Source organism: Balaenoptera physalus, assembly GCF_965194825.1.
Source record: "Balaenoptera physalus genome assembly, chromosome: 6".
In the NCBI taxonomy this organism is placed as follows: Eukaryota; Metazoa; Chordata; class Mammalia; order Artiodactyla; family Balaenopteridae; genus Balaenoptera; species Balaenoptera physalus.
Genome location: NC_138885.1, coordinates 119123903 through 119141932, shown reverse-complemented (window position 1 = coordinate 119141932; position 18030 = coordinate 119123903). Strand labels below are relative to the sequence as shown.

Here is an 18030-nt window from a genome sequence, read left to right as displayed (position 1 = left end):
ACTATAATGGTGCTTCTGATTTTGTGATGATTTTCCTCTTTGTTATGTACTTGTGTTAAAGGATATTTTCATAATTCCAGCCAACATGGTGGTCCAGTAATTAACAAGCCGGTGATGAAATAGAAGGTGTCCCAAAAGTCTTAGAACAATTTTAAGCTTTAATATAGTGTGCTTGGATACTCCAGAACAGTGTCGCAGAAGTATAAATGCTAGACTGGCAAAACATCACTTGAAACTTTAATCGAATTTCTTCTAAACTCATTTACTTTTGTACATTTTAAACATTAAGCTTTTATTTTTTTATTTTTTATTTTTTTAAATGAATTAATTTATTTAATGGCGTGTTGGGTCGTTTCTGTGTGAGGGCTTTCTCTAGTTGTGGCAAGCGGGGGCCACTCTTCATCGCGGTGCGCGGGCCTCTCACTGTCGCAGGCTCTCTTGTTGGGGACACAGGTTGGAGCCCTGGCTTGGGAAGGCCCGTGAGCCACAATTACTGAGCCTGCGCGTCTGGAGCCTGTGCTCCGCAACAAGAGAGGCCGCGATAATGAGAGGCCCGCGCACCGCGATGAAGAGTGGCCCCCACTTGCCACAACTAGAGAAAGCCCTCGCACAGAAACGAAGACCCAACACAGCCATAAATAAATAAATACATAAATTTTAAAAAATAAAACAATAAACGCTTAACGTTTAAAATTTACAAAACTAAATGAGTTTAGAAGAAATTCGATTAAACTTTCAAATGATGTTTCGTAAGTTTGTGGCATTTATACTTCTACAAGTATCAAAGCTTAAAATTGCACTAAGACTTGAGGGGATACCTCCCCTCCTCTTTTTAAAATAGTCCTTTGCAAGGCTGGGCTGCTTACCTGCTTGATCACCTAAGTTTCTTTTTTCTAGATTTGGTGAAGGAATTATGAACAACAGTGTTAATTCACATGTAATAAATTGAAAAGAACTGGACCCTAGTAGTAGTGACAGGAGAGTAAGTGATACGAAACAGCTTTTCTATCCTGGGTGTTAACCTGGCTGTAGGTGTCTCACTTCAAGTTCTATGTAAGAGGAAACATATAAACCTTAGGAACCCTTACCTCAGGCTTTAAAAGGCAGGGAGGTCCAGTAATCAGTCTTTTTGGAGATTGGTAACGATGTCACCTAAACTTGAAATATTAAAAAAAAAAAAAAAAAAAAGTGTTCTCAACTATGTGAAATCTTTCTCCTCCTACCTTCTCAAATGTAATCCTAGGAATTTTGCCTGTAAACAAAGCATTTCTGGGCCAGAAGTACTTTCTCTCTTTATAGCAAGGCTTCACATTATACTGAGTGCTGCAGGTTCCATCATTTTTAAGGGACAGAGACATAAATGATAAATTATGGTATATAAAATACTACAATCTACCACCTCAAAAAATATTGTTTATGGAGTTTGGAGCTTGGAAATTCAAGTACTGATTGCAGTTTTATTTTGAAAAGAATGCTACAACTTATGTGGTTTTTCTTCCTCATGTTTATATTAAAAGAAAAGCTAATAAACTCTGTTTTAATTAAAATATATGGCTACTGTGTTTGTAACACTTCTCACTATTCACATAACATTACAACTCTGCCTAACTCAAATGTTTTCAGTCAGCTCTGATAGTCGGGCCTTAAAGCATTTTCCAACTAACCATTCATAAGTTGTTTTGACCCCTGCCTTTAGTTAAGATGTAGACATTTATTTCTTCAGCTTACGCTCTTTTCAACCTGAAGATAATCTAGTCCACTTAAAATCACTGGCTACAGTGCTCAGTGGCATAATGCATTAGATGGCATTTTTGAATTGTTTGTTATGGTGCCAAGATGGAAATGCACATTGAAAGATAAAAGTAGGTAAATCCACAGAGAAAGGAATTACAGGAATACTGTAGAATCAGAACTTGTTGTTTGAGGGTTTCAAGCAATTGAACAGGAAAGAAAATGGAAGAACAGGAAGCAGTAGAATTGTGGTTGCTGTTAAGAGGGTGACTTTTAAACAAGCCACGTAATTTGACTTTAACATGCTATTTCACTTAACATTCAGTTGGAAATATACCAGATCTCTCAAGTTTCTTTTAGACCCTAGCCACTGCACTTGAGCAATATTCCATCAGTCCTGATAGTATTGCCGTAGTATTTCCTCCACCTTAGTTACCTCCCTAAGGTCACATCTTTAACTTTGTTCTTGTTAAGTTGCTGATGAGGAGAAATGATCTGATTTAGTACAGAAGGGAAAAAAAATCGATCACAAGTCACTGTTTATATCAATAGTTTGCACCGCGTAGTAATATGCCAGTTACTAAGCAGAAATGCTGACATATCTCGAGTGGTCGAAGGTTTGAAAAAAAAAAAATTGGGGGTAGGAACATTGGGCATGACTGTAGCTTCAAGAACAAGTTGGTAGAATAAGGGGAATCGCTAAAAATTGCTTTTCCCCTTCAGCTTTAATTCTAGAGGCAATACAGCCATTTTAATAAATGGGAAATTGAGGCAACTTAAGGTAAAAATTTAAACATCACAAAGTAGGTTCTCCAACAAATATGGGGCATGGAAACTAGTTATTAATAGGGTGGCAACTATGGCATGTTTTTCCAGATTTTTATACCGAGGAAGGGTTTGTTCCCTAAAGTAGTAAGACTATAAAAGAATATCTGACTACCTGAACTCAAATTTTATTTTTTCGCTTTTTAAGAAAAATTATTTTTCTCTATTGGAATACTGACATCTGTGCAATTTTAACTCTGGTATACCGTGAACTGAACTTTATTCTTTACAAGGAAAAGACAAAAGTTTGAAATGTATGTTTGAACCAAATTAAATTGCCATTTTTGTATGTTAAATTCATGTGGTTGACCCTAAGACAACTTCTTAGGGCCCAGTGTTTCTGGTTAAGAGAAATTTTTTCCACCCTGTATCAGATTCCATCATGACCCTATGCTTTCACATTTACTCCTAATGTACCCTGTATGCCCATTCTTGAAATTCAACAGCACTAAATCCTAGTTTTACAACAGGTCAAATTTCATTTCTTAGTTTTCCCATTCTATAAAATATACCATTCCTTGATTTTTGAAAAATGCTGAAGCCAGTATTTACTGGAAAACAATTCACTCTGTATTCAGGTTATGCAATGTTTTTGGAAATGTTTACCTATAGCGTGTAGGTTAGCTAAAATCTTTCATCACCCAAGACTTCTCTCTAACCACATGTAAAATGACTACGACTGTTCCCTCACCCAGAAGCCGCATTCTTGAGTATAGAGCTATTTGGTAAAGCACTTGACAGCTGGTAGGGGCTCTCCCAGGGGTAAGTGCTAATTTCTATGCAGAATCTGTAGATTACACCCAGCATCTATCAAGTTAAGGATTAGATCACCTAAAATCTTAACTGTTAGCCACTCACCAGCCTGGCCAGCCTGACACCGTGCCAGCAAGAATACAAAAGATCTAGGAGCCCTTCAGAGACACCTGGTCCCTTGTACACAGGTGCAATCTGTTTGGCTTCTGAGGCAATTTCCACTAGTCCGTTTTAAATGGGTTTGGCAGATGACATAACATGTACTTCATGTGAAAGAAATGTTATGAATACCAGTTTATGGTTTAGGATCGCTAACATGCAGAAAGAACCAGGAAAGTGAAGTAGTATAGAAATTAAGAGAAATCCAGAGTCAAATGAAAAGAGGTGAATGTTCTTTAAAGAAAAAAAAAAAAAAAAAAAAAGGAACAGGTTAGGTGATTACTTAACTGCTGTGAGGGCAGCTAAATAATTTGAATGTGATTAGAGAAAGTCAGTGACAGCCTCAGAACCTAAGGTCCTCAAGAATATGTCGATCTCAACTTCAAGACCTCAAATTACTCTGCTAGCTTTTTCTTACAACATCTATTCCTTCATCTTACCGTTCTCAATTCTACTGACCTTTACTTCTAGCTCCCCAGATGGTGGCCCTTTATCTCCTCACTGTGGGAACCGACTCTTCCAAACGCAGGGCATCAGTGTTTTGTCCACCTCCCACTGCCCTCTCTCAACAAGGTCATCTCAGCTTCACCCTTTGACTCTCTGCTCGTGTCCAATGTGGCAGTGCTTGATGTTGGTTACTACTATGAGCCATTTCTAAAACACTATCACCAGGTTCCAGGAAATACAGGATTTCTATGGCTCACGGGCTAACTGGCCCCTTGTAATCCCCTTTAATCAACTACTTGAGCCCTCCTGTGTTCCCACAAAGTAGTTGTTCCCAATTTGCTGCACTCACTCCCCTGATCTGCCCACATCCCTAGATGTATCTCCTCAGGCTAGGCAGCAACCCCACCTTCCAAACTCCAAAACTCATTTCATCTGGCATTAGGAATAGATGCCTCACTTCTTAAGGTAACCCCTCTCATCTAAGGGAGAGGATTCCATCCCAACTCTTCAAATCAAATTTCTATATCCAACACCCCCACCACCAGGATGGTGGTGAGGATGGGGCAATTTGACCTTCCTCAGCCCTTGACATGTCCTAGTGTTTCTCAAGGTCTCCAGACCACCTGCCTCTCATGGGCTGAAAGTCCCTGTAAGAAATGAAGCTTCTCTAAATGCAACGCGGAATCCTAGAACAGATAAAGAACATCAGTGGAAAATCTGGTGAAATCCAAATGAAGTCTGGAGTTAACAGTAGTGCGTTAATGTTGACTTCTTAGTTTAACAAATGTGCTATGATAATATGTTAATATTAGGGCAAAACGGATATATCTTTGCAACTTGTCTGTAAACCTAAAATCATTCTAAAAGTTTACTAAAACAGAACAAAAAGACCTAATTCTTGGATCCCAAATTCATCTCAATTCCTGGAGCTGAAGCCTGGGAATCTACATTTCTAATAGGAAGCCCAAATGATTCTTATGCAGACACAAACTTGAAAACTAGTCTTTCAATTCCCTTTCCATTCCATGCCTGAATGGCTGCTTCCTCCTTGTTTTACTTACCTTAACCTGATTTCATCTTTTAGATCCTCTCAACCCTAAAATATAAGTACTATCATTATCCCCCTTTCACAGATGAGAAAGTACTAAGATGCAGTACACAAACGAAGTACTAAGAGCTTAAGTAATTTGTTCAGGATCAACAGCCCATGAATGATGGAGCTGGGAGTTGAATCCCTAATCAGTCTAGCTCCCAAATCTATGCACAGAACCACTCTACTTCCTCTCATTCTGTTGCACGTAAGAGCTCTGTAACTAAATCACTAAAAGAAGCATTATTACCTATTTCTCCAACTTCCTAAGTCCAACAGTGCCCCCCTTTTCCACTGGGGGGAATGAACAATGAGAAAGCATTGGGAAGATGTGCCAACTAGAGACCTGGACGGGTAAGGCACAGTGGCTCTTGCACCAGGATCCAGCTCAACTGCTGTATTTTCTGTTCTCCCAAATGCCCTAACATGTACCAATCTAATAATGCTCATAGTACTCACTTTGATGCTAAATTAATTATCTCAGGTTTACTAAGCATCTGTCCAGATTGTCAGGGAAGTGCCAACTCTAAATCAATTTACAGTTGGCCCTCCGTATCCACAGGTTCTGCATCAGTGGATTCAACCAACCATGGACTGAAAATACTTAGGGAAAAAAATTTCAGAAAGTTACAGAAAGCAAAACTTGAATTTGCTGCACACCACCAACCATTTGCATTATATTTACAACTACTTACTTAGGATTTGTATTTGGTGTTATAAGTAATCTAGACATGACTTAAAGTATAAAGGAGGGTGCGGGGGAAGATGGGAGGATTGTGCGTAGGTTATATGTAAATACTGCACCGTTTTCTATAAGGGACTTGAGCATCCATGGATTTTGGTATGGGGTGGCACGGGGGGGAGGGAGACTACTGGAACCAATGACCCACAAATACAGAGGGAGAACCATATATCCTCTTATCTTAGCTGGGTTCCCTGACTTGTATTTAGACCTTAATACAAAGTTGTGGATCTAACTGCTGAATGATGAAGTTTTGGGAGTTTCTGACTGCAAACCAGACACACACAACAACAGCAGCACTTCTATCCAAATTGCTTCAGTACAGAGTATAGATGGAGGGTTGATAAAATAGAACACAATCTCAGGTAATGTCTCTGTTCTTATGTGTATTTTCCTTCATTTCTTCAAGTGAATCATGAAACAATCACAGGATCAGCAGGAGAAAGCTATGAAGTATATTCATTCAGGTAAAACATGTTTTCATTAGTTCTCCTTCTGGTGATTGGAATTTCTTTGATTTTATTATCAATAAAAACGTTGCCACTTATATTCAAAGTACATCCGAGAAATCTGATCATGAAGTTAGAATGCACATACCTCCTTCAGATACTCTTAGAACACAGTGTCTCTCCATGAAAGCATGCGAAAACTACTTGTACAGCATCTTATTTGCTTTACCATTGCTTTAATGCACTTTAAAATTTAGCTACATTAATTGGGAACAAAGAAACAAAAATAGACATTTCTTTGTTTTTCATAAATAACTACTCTCCATATTTGATAAAAATCTCAAAGCATTATTTTAACTTCCCACAAATATAATACATACAATTTTTTTTTTTCTGAAATAATAAGGTCAGCAAATTAAGTATCTTGGCACTAATATAACCACATACAACTGCTATTCTACTGACTTCCAGGAACAAAACAAAAACAGAAAACTTCTTATCAAGATGCTCTGGGTTTCCTTTTGCTAGTGTTAGGGATCCGGAATTATAATCATCTGCCAGTAATAATTTTATAGATTCTAGTTGATTGTCTACAAATAAAATATCGCTGGCTCTGCTTTGTGAGTTCTGGATTTGACATGACACTGACAATACCGCATGGGACAGGCACTATACACACATGGAAATCAGGAAAAGTACTGAATGCCCTGGACTCGAACTACTGACTCAGTATGTGCCTCACTTGGCTCAGTAATAAATTCACCTGCACCAAACCCGTATCAAAAGTCACTAAATCTCTCATATATATAATATATATTATTTATATACACACCCACAACACATACACGCTATACATACAGTTTGTAACAACATGAAGTAATATTGTCTTCAAATGATGTACCACAGACTGAAATAAATCCTGTAATTGTCATCAAGCTGCTAGAAGCTTTTGAGAGTTCTGAGCCAGGTTACTTAGTTACTTTCATCCTGCCTACCCTTCATTCACCCTGCTTTAATGTCTTGGTAGCTTTTTCTTTCAAAACCACCCTCCTCAACCCAGGCGTATTTCTTTCCCAGGATCCCTTGATCGGACTTTGGAGGCAAGAAAGGGCATGCAGGGGGAGCAGGAAATCCTCAGCCACTGTACCTCACACCTGCCTAGATTTGTGATGTTCTCTGTCCTGTTGGCCACATTCGGTGTTAGAAAGCAGTTATTCAAAGCTTTGTCCCTCCTACCCCCCTTGGTCTTTCTGTAGAGCACAAAAGTGAAAGAAGCCTCTTTAGCAGGGGTAGCAGTTCATTAAAATATACAACTACATTTCCTAGCTCTGGGGTTCCCATTCTGTACTTGAGACTGCAGGTCACGGATGCTGTTATTAAGGTGCGCTGTGGGCTCCATGAGGTTTTCTCCCGGCAGCCGGTGTCGGGATTAGTGCAGCCCTAGCCCAGGAGGAAACGGCCTAATGAATACCAACTTGGAAACAGTGGTGTCAGCACGTGATTTAAGCTTGTACATTGCTCACAATTACACACAACACACACACAGGCTTATCACTGGAAATGACTACGAGAAAACATGACAAAGGTTTGCAAGGATAAACCAATAAGGCACCAAGAATACTTATTTTCAGCCAATTTAGACAGCTTCAAAGTGTGAGGTTAATAATATAAATTAAAATGACTTCCTAAGTCTTATCAACTGATTTACTGAGAGGTCACATATTAGTTCCTTCTAAATCTTTACCCCCTAATCTGTGATGGGAGACGTTGCTTACAATTGAACCATGAAAGGGACAGCCCAAAAGCTGTACATGTGAAACTAAACTGGGCCTTAAATCCTCACTAAAATCACAGAGCTGGCTGTGAAGAAGCTGCTAAACCACCCCACAACCTTCCAGTTTATAATTGTTTTCATGAGTGTGGATTGTTTGCCTAATAAAAATAAAAATCAGAAGAAAACAGCATATGAGATGGAAATAGGGGGCGACCATAAATAGATGGGCTTCTCTGCCCTGGGTAGCGGGAGGGGTGGCTGAGGTAAGACTTGAGGGAAGCAGGTGGGCTTCATCTTTGAGGGAAGGGAGGGGGAGAGCAGCGGTGAGAACAGAGGCTGAAAACAGAGGCAGCTCTGAGAGTTGGCCTGGACCTAGACCTCCAAATGCATTACCTGTATTGCCTCTCCTTGGCTTAGTATCCTTTGCCTTAACTGTCTTTTTTTTTTTTTTTTAAAGTAAATTGGTTGTTCTTTTTAGGTTTGGTATGTTGCCAAAATGAAAAATAGTTGTTTTAACAGGAAGAATTAAATCACTTCAACCACATCATCCCACAACTTTTAGATACATTCTGCATCATCTTTACACTCCTCCACAAAAAAAAAAAAAAAAAAAAAAAAAAGGAAGAGGAAAAACCCAAATTAGGCACAATGGCCTAAGGCAGCAGAATAATCTTTGTACTTTCTGGGAAGACATGTTAACTGAGGGAAGAGGTCAAGGTGATCAGAAAAGTTCCTCATTTGAAAAACAAGAGAGGAACTGGCCCTCAGGCAGGGGATCTATTTCAAGGTTCTAAGAAGCTTCTGAACAAGTAGAGGAATCAGATGTGCAAAAAGTTCTGTAGCTCGGTGTACAAGGTTTTGTCGAATATACTGAAATTTTGATTCAGAGGATGAGTGTGTAAGAGCAGTGCATTTTTATAAACGTGAATAGCTTTTGAAAGTCCATGAAAACTATAACACCAGGCTTCTTTCCACCAGCAAAGTGCTTAAATACACTATGGAAACTATACACTTGTTTACTTAATATCCATAATGTAAAAACTGACCTGGGCTTAAATCTGACTTTTCCAACTTTGGTATAAATGAAGCGCAAATCCCTACACTTGCTGTTTTTCTAGGGAGACATCCTCAAATTTTAATTGTTTTTGCCATTTTAGCTTCTTAAATTTAGTCCCCACTCAGTCCTGGTCACTGGTATTCTGCTGGCCAATGCACTGTCACCCCCTTCCCCAGTAATGGCCTCACACTCTTCTTGAATGAATGGTTAAATAGATTAGGAAAGCAAACAGAATTTTTAACAGTAAAGTATGTATGCGTGGTGTGTGTACGTGTGTATTCATCAATACATAGACTTTCATATATAAATGAGGGAATGGTTCAACAGATTAGAAAAGCAAACAGAATTCTCTAACAGTAAAGTGTGTGCTCATCACTATATAGGCTTTCTCAGAAGAGGAGGAAGAGAAAAATATATTGAGGGGGGGGGGGAACAGCTTTCCTTTTGCCGCACTGATCCATGTTTTAAAAGCTTATGCAAGGGTGTTATGGGTCTCATTTGTTTTCAGAGGCCGCAGAGAGCAGTGTCTCGATGCTTTTGGAATATCTGGCTGTAATCTAGTCCAAAGTCCAGGGACACTTATTTTCCCCCATCGCTGCCAGTGTGTGTTCACAGGACTGCATGGTGCGCGCCCGCCGCCGCGTCCCGCCCGCCGCTCTTCTCCTCCCCTGCAGGGGGATCCGCGCTCCAGCGGACTCCTGGGGGCGGTGGCGGTTCTCCCGGGACGCGCCGGGCTCCGCTCCTCCCCCGCCCTCTAGCACCCTTTGGCCCACCTCCGGCGGGTATTGAACTGCGCGCGGCGGCGGCGGCGGCGCTGGCCGCAGTGGAGTCACGGCCTCGGGCTGACTGGCCTCTCCCGCCCAGCCTGGGTCACCTGCTTCTAATGCCCGCCGGGAGGCTCCGCCCCGGCCCCGCCCCTTACAAAGAGGGTTTGAATTGTTTCCCGCTCCCCCCACCCCTTCCTTCTACTGGAAGAAGGCGGCAAAAAGGCAGGAGGGCCTGAGTTCTTGAGGGACTCAGGACTGCACTTTAGGGCTGAGTCGTTCTTGTGTCCTGGATCCCACTTACACAGACTGGGAGACAAAATTGCAGAATAGCCCTCTTCCTCCTGCTTATCAACAAGACTTTGTGAGAAATAATCCCAGCCTCAAAGTTAAAAGAAATAAATATAAATCTCTTCACAAACATTAAAACCGTTAATAAATATGTTTAAAATGTACTTTACCTCTTTCCTTCCCTGGGATTCTACAGGTGCTTATATTTTTTTGGTTTTTTTGGAACTACTTGGCACTCAGTGTCGGCAAACATCCCAGGGTTGAAAGTAGTGGGAGTTGAAAAGCTATTGAATAGCAATCAAAAAGAAAGGGAAACCCTCAGTGGAAAGTATGCACAGATTGTGAACATGCCAAGAGAGGCTGCCTCATTCTGTGGCCTGTATGCAACATGTGTATTATTGGGGATGGAAAAGTGTTGGCTAATAATAAAAATTATTTGAAGTTGGAGAATGTTAATCACTCATGCTGGAATTGAACCAGAATACATGTGTTATTTCACTTGGTTCTGACTCAAAGGATGTTATCTCCTAGTCTGTAAACCTCTCCCTTCTTAATCAACAGGGAGATGTTATTTTTGCTTGGAGATCTCTAATAATAGTAGTAATAATAGCGGGAAAACTTGGCCAAAAGAAACGTATTTTGCATTGTATAGCTTTTTGTATCATTTGAATTTTTGCTTTTCTGCATATAGTATTTCACTTTAAAGGCAGTTTAAAATATGCTGTTTAACATGTATTAGGCAGGGTGCTACATAATTCATTTCAGTTAGCTCATTTGATCCTCACAACAATCAGATGGAACTGGCATCATAATGGCTTCCTTGAAGTTGCATGTTTAGTCCATGGAAAGGACAGAAATCACAGTTTTCTTCTGAGTCATAGTTATTGTTTAACAAACTGGAAAACACTGAATTATTTTTAAAGATGCAATTTTTAAGCAACTAGAACATTGCCAGGCATTCTTAGCTATTAATTCACTCATCTATCCTTCCATCTAGCCAGCCAGCCATCCATCCATCCAAAAACACCAAATTTCTGACTTGAAGACACTACTGTTATATTAAACGTGTTGCTACAAAGTGGAATTCATGAGGTTCAACTTAAATTATTGTCCAAGGTGTACTTATTAATTGATGAAAATACGGAGGATCATGCCAAACATTCCATCCAGTAAGACTGTGACATTTTGAAAGTTTTGAAGTATTGGTTTTGGATTTTGTAATCAGAGAATAGTTATGGCATTTCTAATCTTACTATACTTGTATTGATTATACATATTGAGACACTTGAGAGTTCAATGCTATAGGAATGACTGGACAGGTAGCCTCTGTATACTCTTCAGTATCTTGATAATCAAGCCTGGAACAGTGTGCTGCCCATAGATGCCTTTGGTAAATATTTGTGAAATAAATGGATGAATAAATGGCAACTGAGATTAACTTTTTAAACTTTAGCAAGTGGCATTGAATCCTTGGATAAAGCTTACCTTATGAGCTATATATATCTCTGAGGTTGACCCTACCCTGTTAAATGCAGCATGAGTCCAAACCTTGGCTCTTCCTTTACTAGCTGCCACTTTGGACAAGTCACACGACAGCTCCAGGTCCTCTTTCCTCATCTGTAAAGTGGAGTTACCCCTCATAGAGTTGTAGTGAGGGGTAAATGAATTTATATGGTGAAGAGCTTAAAACCATGTCTAGCACCTCGTAACTCTATTTAAGTCTGTTATTAGTTTCTACTGGGTTCATGCTATTTTTCTGTTTTCCCACTCTATTTTCTTTTGTGTATCACTTTAATAATGGGGAAAAAGTTACATTTTTTAGATGTACAGGCATACCTCAGAGATATTGTGGGTTTGCTTCCAGACCACTGCAATAAAGGAAATATCACAATAAAGTGAGTCACATGGATTTTTTGGTTTTCCAGTAATGTCTATAAAACTTATGTTTACACTATTCTTCAGTCTATTAAGTGTGCAAGAGCATTCTGTCTTTAAAAGAAGTACATATTTTAATTTAAAAATACTTTATTTCTCAAAAATGCTAACCATCATCTGACAACTCAGGGTTGTCACAAACCTTCAATTTGTGAAAAAGCAAAGTCTGCAAAGCGCAGTCAAATGAGGTATGCCTGTACTTTATGTCTGAGCACACGCCCAGCTGTCACCAGCTATCTCTAGCATTTAGATATTAGCTAGATTTTATGCCAAAGCAGGGATCATTTCACTTGCCCTGGATCAAAGTGCGTACACCTGACATCAGCAACCAGCCCGCAAGTGTGCGAGTGTGCACAGGGCTGGCACAGGACAGACACCCACAAGCCAACTTGAAATCCCTCACAGGTATTTCCAGACTAGCTTTTTCCATGTCCTAGAGCATTTCTGATAACTCCTCTTCTCGTCAGATCAGACACCTCTAGATGAGAAACCCAGACACTAATCAGAGGATTAACATGATGAGTCATTTATCCAGGTTCATAATAAGAATGCCTTGTTCACATTATAAGTGGAATCATTCAACTGTAATCTTTAGTCCTCTCCCCTCCTCCACTGTGGTGGCGATTATAGAAAAGTAAGAGCTTCTTTCTTCTTTCCCAGAGGCGATGGAAGCGCTAATCTTTCCCACCCTCAGCAATGGCTCTCAGCTGCACATTACAATCACCTGGGGAGCCTTAAGATCTACTGATGCTTGGGCCCTACTGAATCAGAATCTCTGGCTGACGGACCCAGACATTGTTTCTTGGTTTCGTTTTATTTGTTTCTTTTTGTTGCCCTTTTGTTTTTAGCTCTCCAGGTGATCCTGATTTTCAGCTAGGGTCGAGAGCCACTGACATAGATGGTTTTGTTATTTCCTCAGCACAGCCCCAAACTTGGGCCTAGCTGGATCTTCTGCAGAAAAGGGTTAATCACATCATGATGTAAAATGGAACACCTCGGGAGAAAGTATAGAGAAGTACGTTCTAGTCTAACTGCATGTGCGTCTGTTTGGGCTGAAGGAAAGTATATGTATATGAAGTAAAAAATATGTAACAGAATTGTGGTACAGTGATGGCACAGTCAACAACAATGGTGGCCGTAACAGTAACTGATGGGTATTGGGCATTTCCAATGTGCATGCACTGTGCTAAGCATTTTACATATATAATCTCTTTTACCCCCAAGAATCCTGTGAGGTTGATATTATCAACCCCATTTTATAGATTAAGAATCTGAGGTTCAGAAAGTAACTTGCTACACAACGGCACACACCTTCCAACTTGGGTTTTCCTCGCTCCAAAGGCTATGCTGCCATTGATTGCAGGCCTCGTTGTAGGCCCAGCAGTAGAGGGTCCTGAAAACCACCAGATGGTAACTCTTGAGATAAGCAACTTCCCTTGTTCCTTATCATCCTTTTCCTGGGGATCAGGTCAAATTTTCAATTCTGGTGTGGCCTCTTGTGTGGGGGACTAAAGTACGGAAAAGCTGAGGGCTCTGGATTCATCTAGAATCCAGTATAAGTCTAGAGCCACTTGTTCTTTGGGCTTTGCCGACCAGGCATGAGGTGGGGCACCCTTTAGACTAGATTTCAGGACCTGTCTGGTATCTTGGCAGAGGGAGCTTCAGTTCGGTAAATATTGATGCTGCACATGCTGTGAGCCAAACACTGGTGCCAGGGGTGCAAAGATGAAGAGGCATGGGCTTACCAGGCAGGACGTGGTGGGAGCACAGAGGAAGCACCTGGCCCAACCTGGTGGCTCAGGGAAGACCCAGGCTGTGCCTGGAAGGCTGAATATGAATTAGGTGATCTATGAGTCAGGGTTTAGTACAGGAAGAAACCACTCTAGGTGTTTCAAACAGAGAAATATTTAATACTGAGAATCAAACAGAGGCTTACAAAATTGATGAGCTGGAGGGGCAGAAGTCAGGGGGGTACCCCTGGGCTATTGAGTTCATGGGCCTACCACAGTAGCTATGTTCCAGAAGTTGGGATGGTGCTGCAGCAAGGGCGCTTCACACCCATGAAACTGGTGACTAGACACTGAAACAGGACATTGAGTCCAACAGCATTAAATGCCTCTTAACATTATTGCTCAAACCTTGCTGGCCAACAGCAACAGCAACAGAATGATGCCTTCTCCTTGCATCTGCCTCCAAATCTTACACAAGTGCACCTGATTGACTGAACTTATTTCAGATCAAGACCCTAGCTGCAAGGGAGTCTGAAAAAAGTAGTTTGGCAGTTCGCCATCTCTTCAAGCAAATTACTAGAAGGATAGAATGGACGCTGGAGAGGCAATCACTAGTATCCACTATAGGTAAGGAAACTGAGAAGGACTTCCTAGACAGAGGAATCAGCACAAGTAACGGGCACAAGGCCATGAAAGAGCACGATTCAAGTGGTGAACAGCTGGGCATGGCTATGCTATCAGAAGCATGTGAATCAAGGTTTTTACCTGAAAGTGCACTCACGTCTAATCAACATATTTTTGATTAATTAGATTCGTATGTACACTGTACACATGACACTCTTTCCTATTGATACAGCGCTTGATGTATTCAACTGACTACTAGTGCAGAGGAGAAAGGAAAGGAGCAAAAAGCATGAAAAAGAATAAATAAAATTGTTAGGTAATAGTCATCCACAAAGAAAACAGAACATTAACCTTCCCCAAGCCTAATGTTGCAAACACTGTTGATTATGTGCCGAGGAGTCATCTCCCCTTTTTCCTTCCTAACAAAACCCCCGTTATTTGTTTTGTTCTGTTTTGTGGGGGAATCCACCCTTTTCTGCATAGCCCTGTGCTTCAGGAGAGGCAGGAGCTTCAGGTCAAGCCCCAAGGAGTAACACGTGATTAGTCTAACTGCTCGTGTTTCTCCCCTTCTTCTTATCAGCGTTTAGGTTACATACATGCATGGGACACAGTTCTAGCCAATAAGGCGTGGTGTGGGGGCCAGTGTGAGGTAAGTCTGTCAGGGGCTTATGGGAAAGCTCTTACTCCAAAGGAGAAGCAGTCCTCTCCCCTGCTGGGTATTGTTTTGTCTGCCTGTGATGCCTACCACTGTGGGCACCATCTTGCAACCACAAAGGAGCTAAGTTGACCCAGTGAAGAAGGATGGCATTGAGGCTGCCTGAACTGTTGGCCTCCAGACTTGTTGTTATGTGATACGATACGCTGCTTATTTTTTCATACATTTGAGTCCCTGTTTTCTTTCACTTGCAACCAAGAACATTGTAACTACTACTTGCAGTCTGTACACTTAGGATGAGATCTGCCCACTTAAACTTGGCTAATGAAGTCTCTGGAGGAGATTTAAGGAGAAAAATTTATTCCCTTTTTTTTCCACCAGAAAAATTGTTGTTTATCCTTCAAGAGCATTCAAGACCCACTCAAATGTCATTTCTGTCAAGCTGAGTGCTTTGTTATTACCTGTACTCCCACAGCCCTCCCACTACTTCTCTATTACAGCACTTTACTCGTGTACTCTTTCAGCAAATATTTATTGAGTGCCTATTTGGGGCTTGGTAGTGTTTTAGGCACAGGGGTTACAGTAGGAAACTAAATGCATGGAGATTCCAATCTAGTAGAAGACAGACAATGAATGAAAAAATTTTAATGTGATGACTCTTATCAAAGGGAAAAAAAAAAGAATTCTTGTAAAAGAGGGGGAAATAACTACCTTGAAATTTATTTTATTGTACTGTGATTCTCTGTTCATATGTCAGTTTTTTTCCACTAGATTGTGTGTTCTTGTAACCTCACATCACCCACCACTTCCCTGGGGGATTGCATTTTCCAAAGATGGCTGCGAAAACCTCTCCCATCCCACAGGTTTTTCTGCAATGTGATCTTGCCATTCCCCATAGGGGAGGGATGTAGGCGGTCCTAAGTCTCCTCCTCTTGAATCTCAGTGGGCTTGTGACGGTTTGGACCCATGGACTGTGTTGGAAGTGATGCTCTAAAACTTCCATGGATAGGTCATAAAAGGCCGTGTAGTTTCTACCTGGGTCTCTTGGGACACTTGTTTTTTGGAAGTGCTTTTTCTTGGGACACTCCCTCTTGACACCTACATATAGATGCTCCACTTGACAGTCCCAGCTGAGTGAGCCTTCAAGTCATCCCAGGTTAGGTAAAGAAGCTTCCAGATGATTCCAGCCCCCAACCTCAAGTCATTCCTAGTTGTTCAAGTCTTCCCAACTGAGGCCCCAGATGTCATGAATCAGAGACAAGCCATCCCTGCTGTGCCCTCTCCAAATTCCTGATCCACCGTATCCATGTGCATAATAAAATGCCTGTTGGTTCACACCACTACTTTGGAGTGGTTTGTTACACAGCAGCAATGACTGGAACCCCCCAGATCTGCCTTTCTGTGAAATTTTAATCCAGTAGACAACTTTTTTTCTTTTCACCTGACCCAGTTGGTGATCAACTTATGCACTGAAGCTTGAGAACTTTCATCCATCTTACTTTCATCCCATTGAGTGTCGCTGTTGATGATATGCATGTGAAATGTCTAATCTTTTAAAACACAAATCTTCACCATTGATCTTAATATCCTGCTGCAGTGCGTTCCCCAGTTCAATTGTGTGTAGTGGGGAAAAAGTGCCTCCTTTTATCCATTTTAAACATGCTTCCTTTTCATCTCATCTTGTCCTCTTGCTCTTCCCCAAGTAAAGTGATTTCCATTTTGTGGGTACCTAGACACAGAGAACTGAGTTGAGACAATAATCTTTCTTTGGTTACCCAGAAGGCCTCGGGCGTGCTGCGACGGGGAGCAGTGGATTTTAGCTGGTGACTTAAAGGTGGTGGAACACTGTATTCTAATTAGTCACAAGTTTAGTTCCAAGCTTTCAAAAAATAGTCTAGATTCTGCAAGACACAGTAGGTGTCCTCTTGTGGTGCTGGGAAGTAGAGCACAGTAGAGAGGGAAGAGCATTGGCCAGTACATAGGCAATCCGGATTCAAGTCTCGTCTTGTGAGCCAGCTGTGTGCCCTTGGGCATAACACTTAGCCTCTCTGGACCTCATTCTCCTCAACTATAGAGTGAAGAGATTCAACCAGAGGGTTCTGGAGCACCCTTTTGCCTCTAACTTTGTATGAATTCTATGTATTTGCCAGTCATTTTGAAACATCTACTACATAAATCCACGGGAAGGAAAAGTTTGTATTCCAAACAGTTTGCCATTTTAGCTTCAAAGTGGAGTTGGAGAGAGCCACCACTCCCCCCTAACAAATTTTCTAGTTTTTAGAAAACTAATGTTATCGTTTTCCAAAAACACAATCCAAATTAGGCTTCAATTACCAAAAATATATCCTGCTGTGACTGTTAAGTGACAGGTCTTGCAACCTGAGTCCTTTTAGTTTGGGGGTGCACCCCAGGGCTCCCATCAGCCTTGCTTTCATGAGCCTATCAATTCTCACGGTGCCATTGCTCGATGTTTGCATGGGGACAACTCCATTCTAAGTGATGAGAGTGAATGGATGGGGTGAACTGCTGCTGCATATGGCCACCTTGGGGAGGAAAAAGAATATTGTCCCAGTGAGCAGTCCAGTAGGAACTATTCAAGGGAATCTCTAGAAATCTGAAATCTCTTCCCAATTCTTTCTCCCCCTACAGAAGAAAAAAGGCAGTTACCATGTGGGACTTGGGGAAAGCATTCAGTCTCACTCAACCTGGACTCATTTCACTAATTTTCTGGTCTGCTTAATACTTCTTCAACAGTTGTGATTCTTAGAACTTCGTGGGCTCTAACCCACTTCTTAAGCTCTGCATCCTGTTTTGTCTTACTGAATTTTCTCTTTCCAATCCCAGGTGGGTGGGGGAAATGCTTCTCATCTCTGATTTTAAAATTCATTCCAGAATCTCCACTATTGAAGTGCTACCATGCATTGAGAGGACAGATTGCTTTCACTGTTGGCTTAACAAACTCTATCAATAGCAACAAGTAGCATGACGAGGTTCTACTCAACAG

At 41.1% G+C, this 18030-nt stretch overlaps 1 protein-coding gene across 1 annotated transcript in view; it reads right to left on the bottom strand.

Annotated features, from left to right (window-relative positions):
- The window catches only part of LOC309662885 (putative hydrolase PNKD), a 751075-nt gene that overhangs the window by 349901 nt on the left and 383144 nt on the right, over positions 1-18030 (bottom strand). The gene's annotated exons all lie outside the window — the stretch shown is intronic.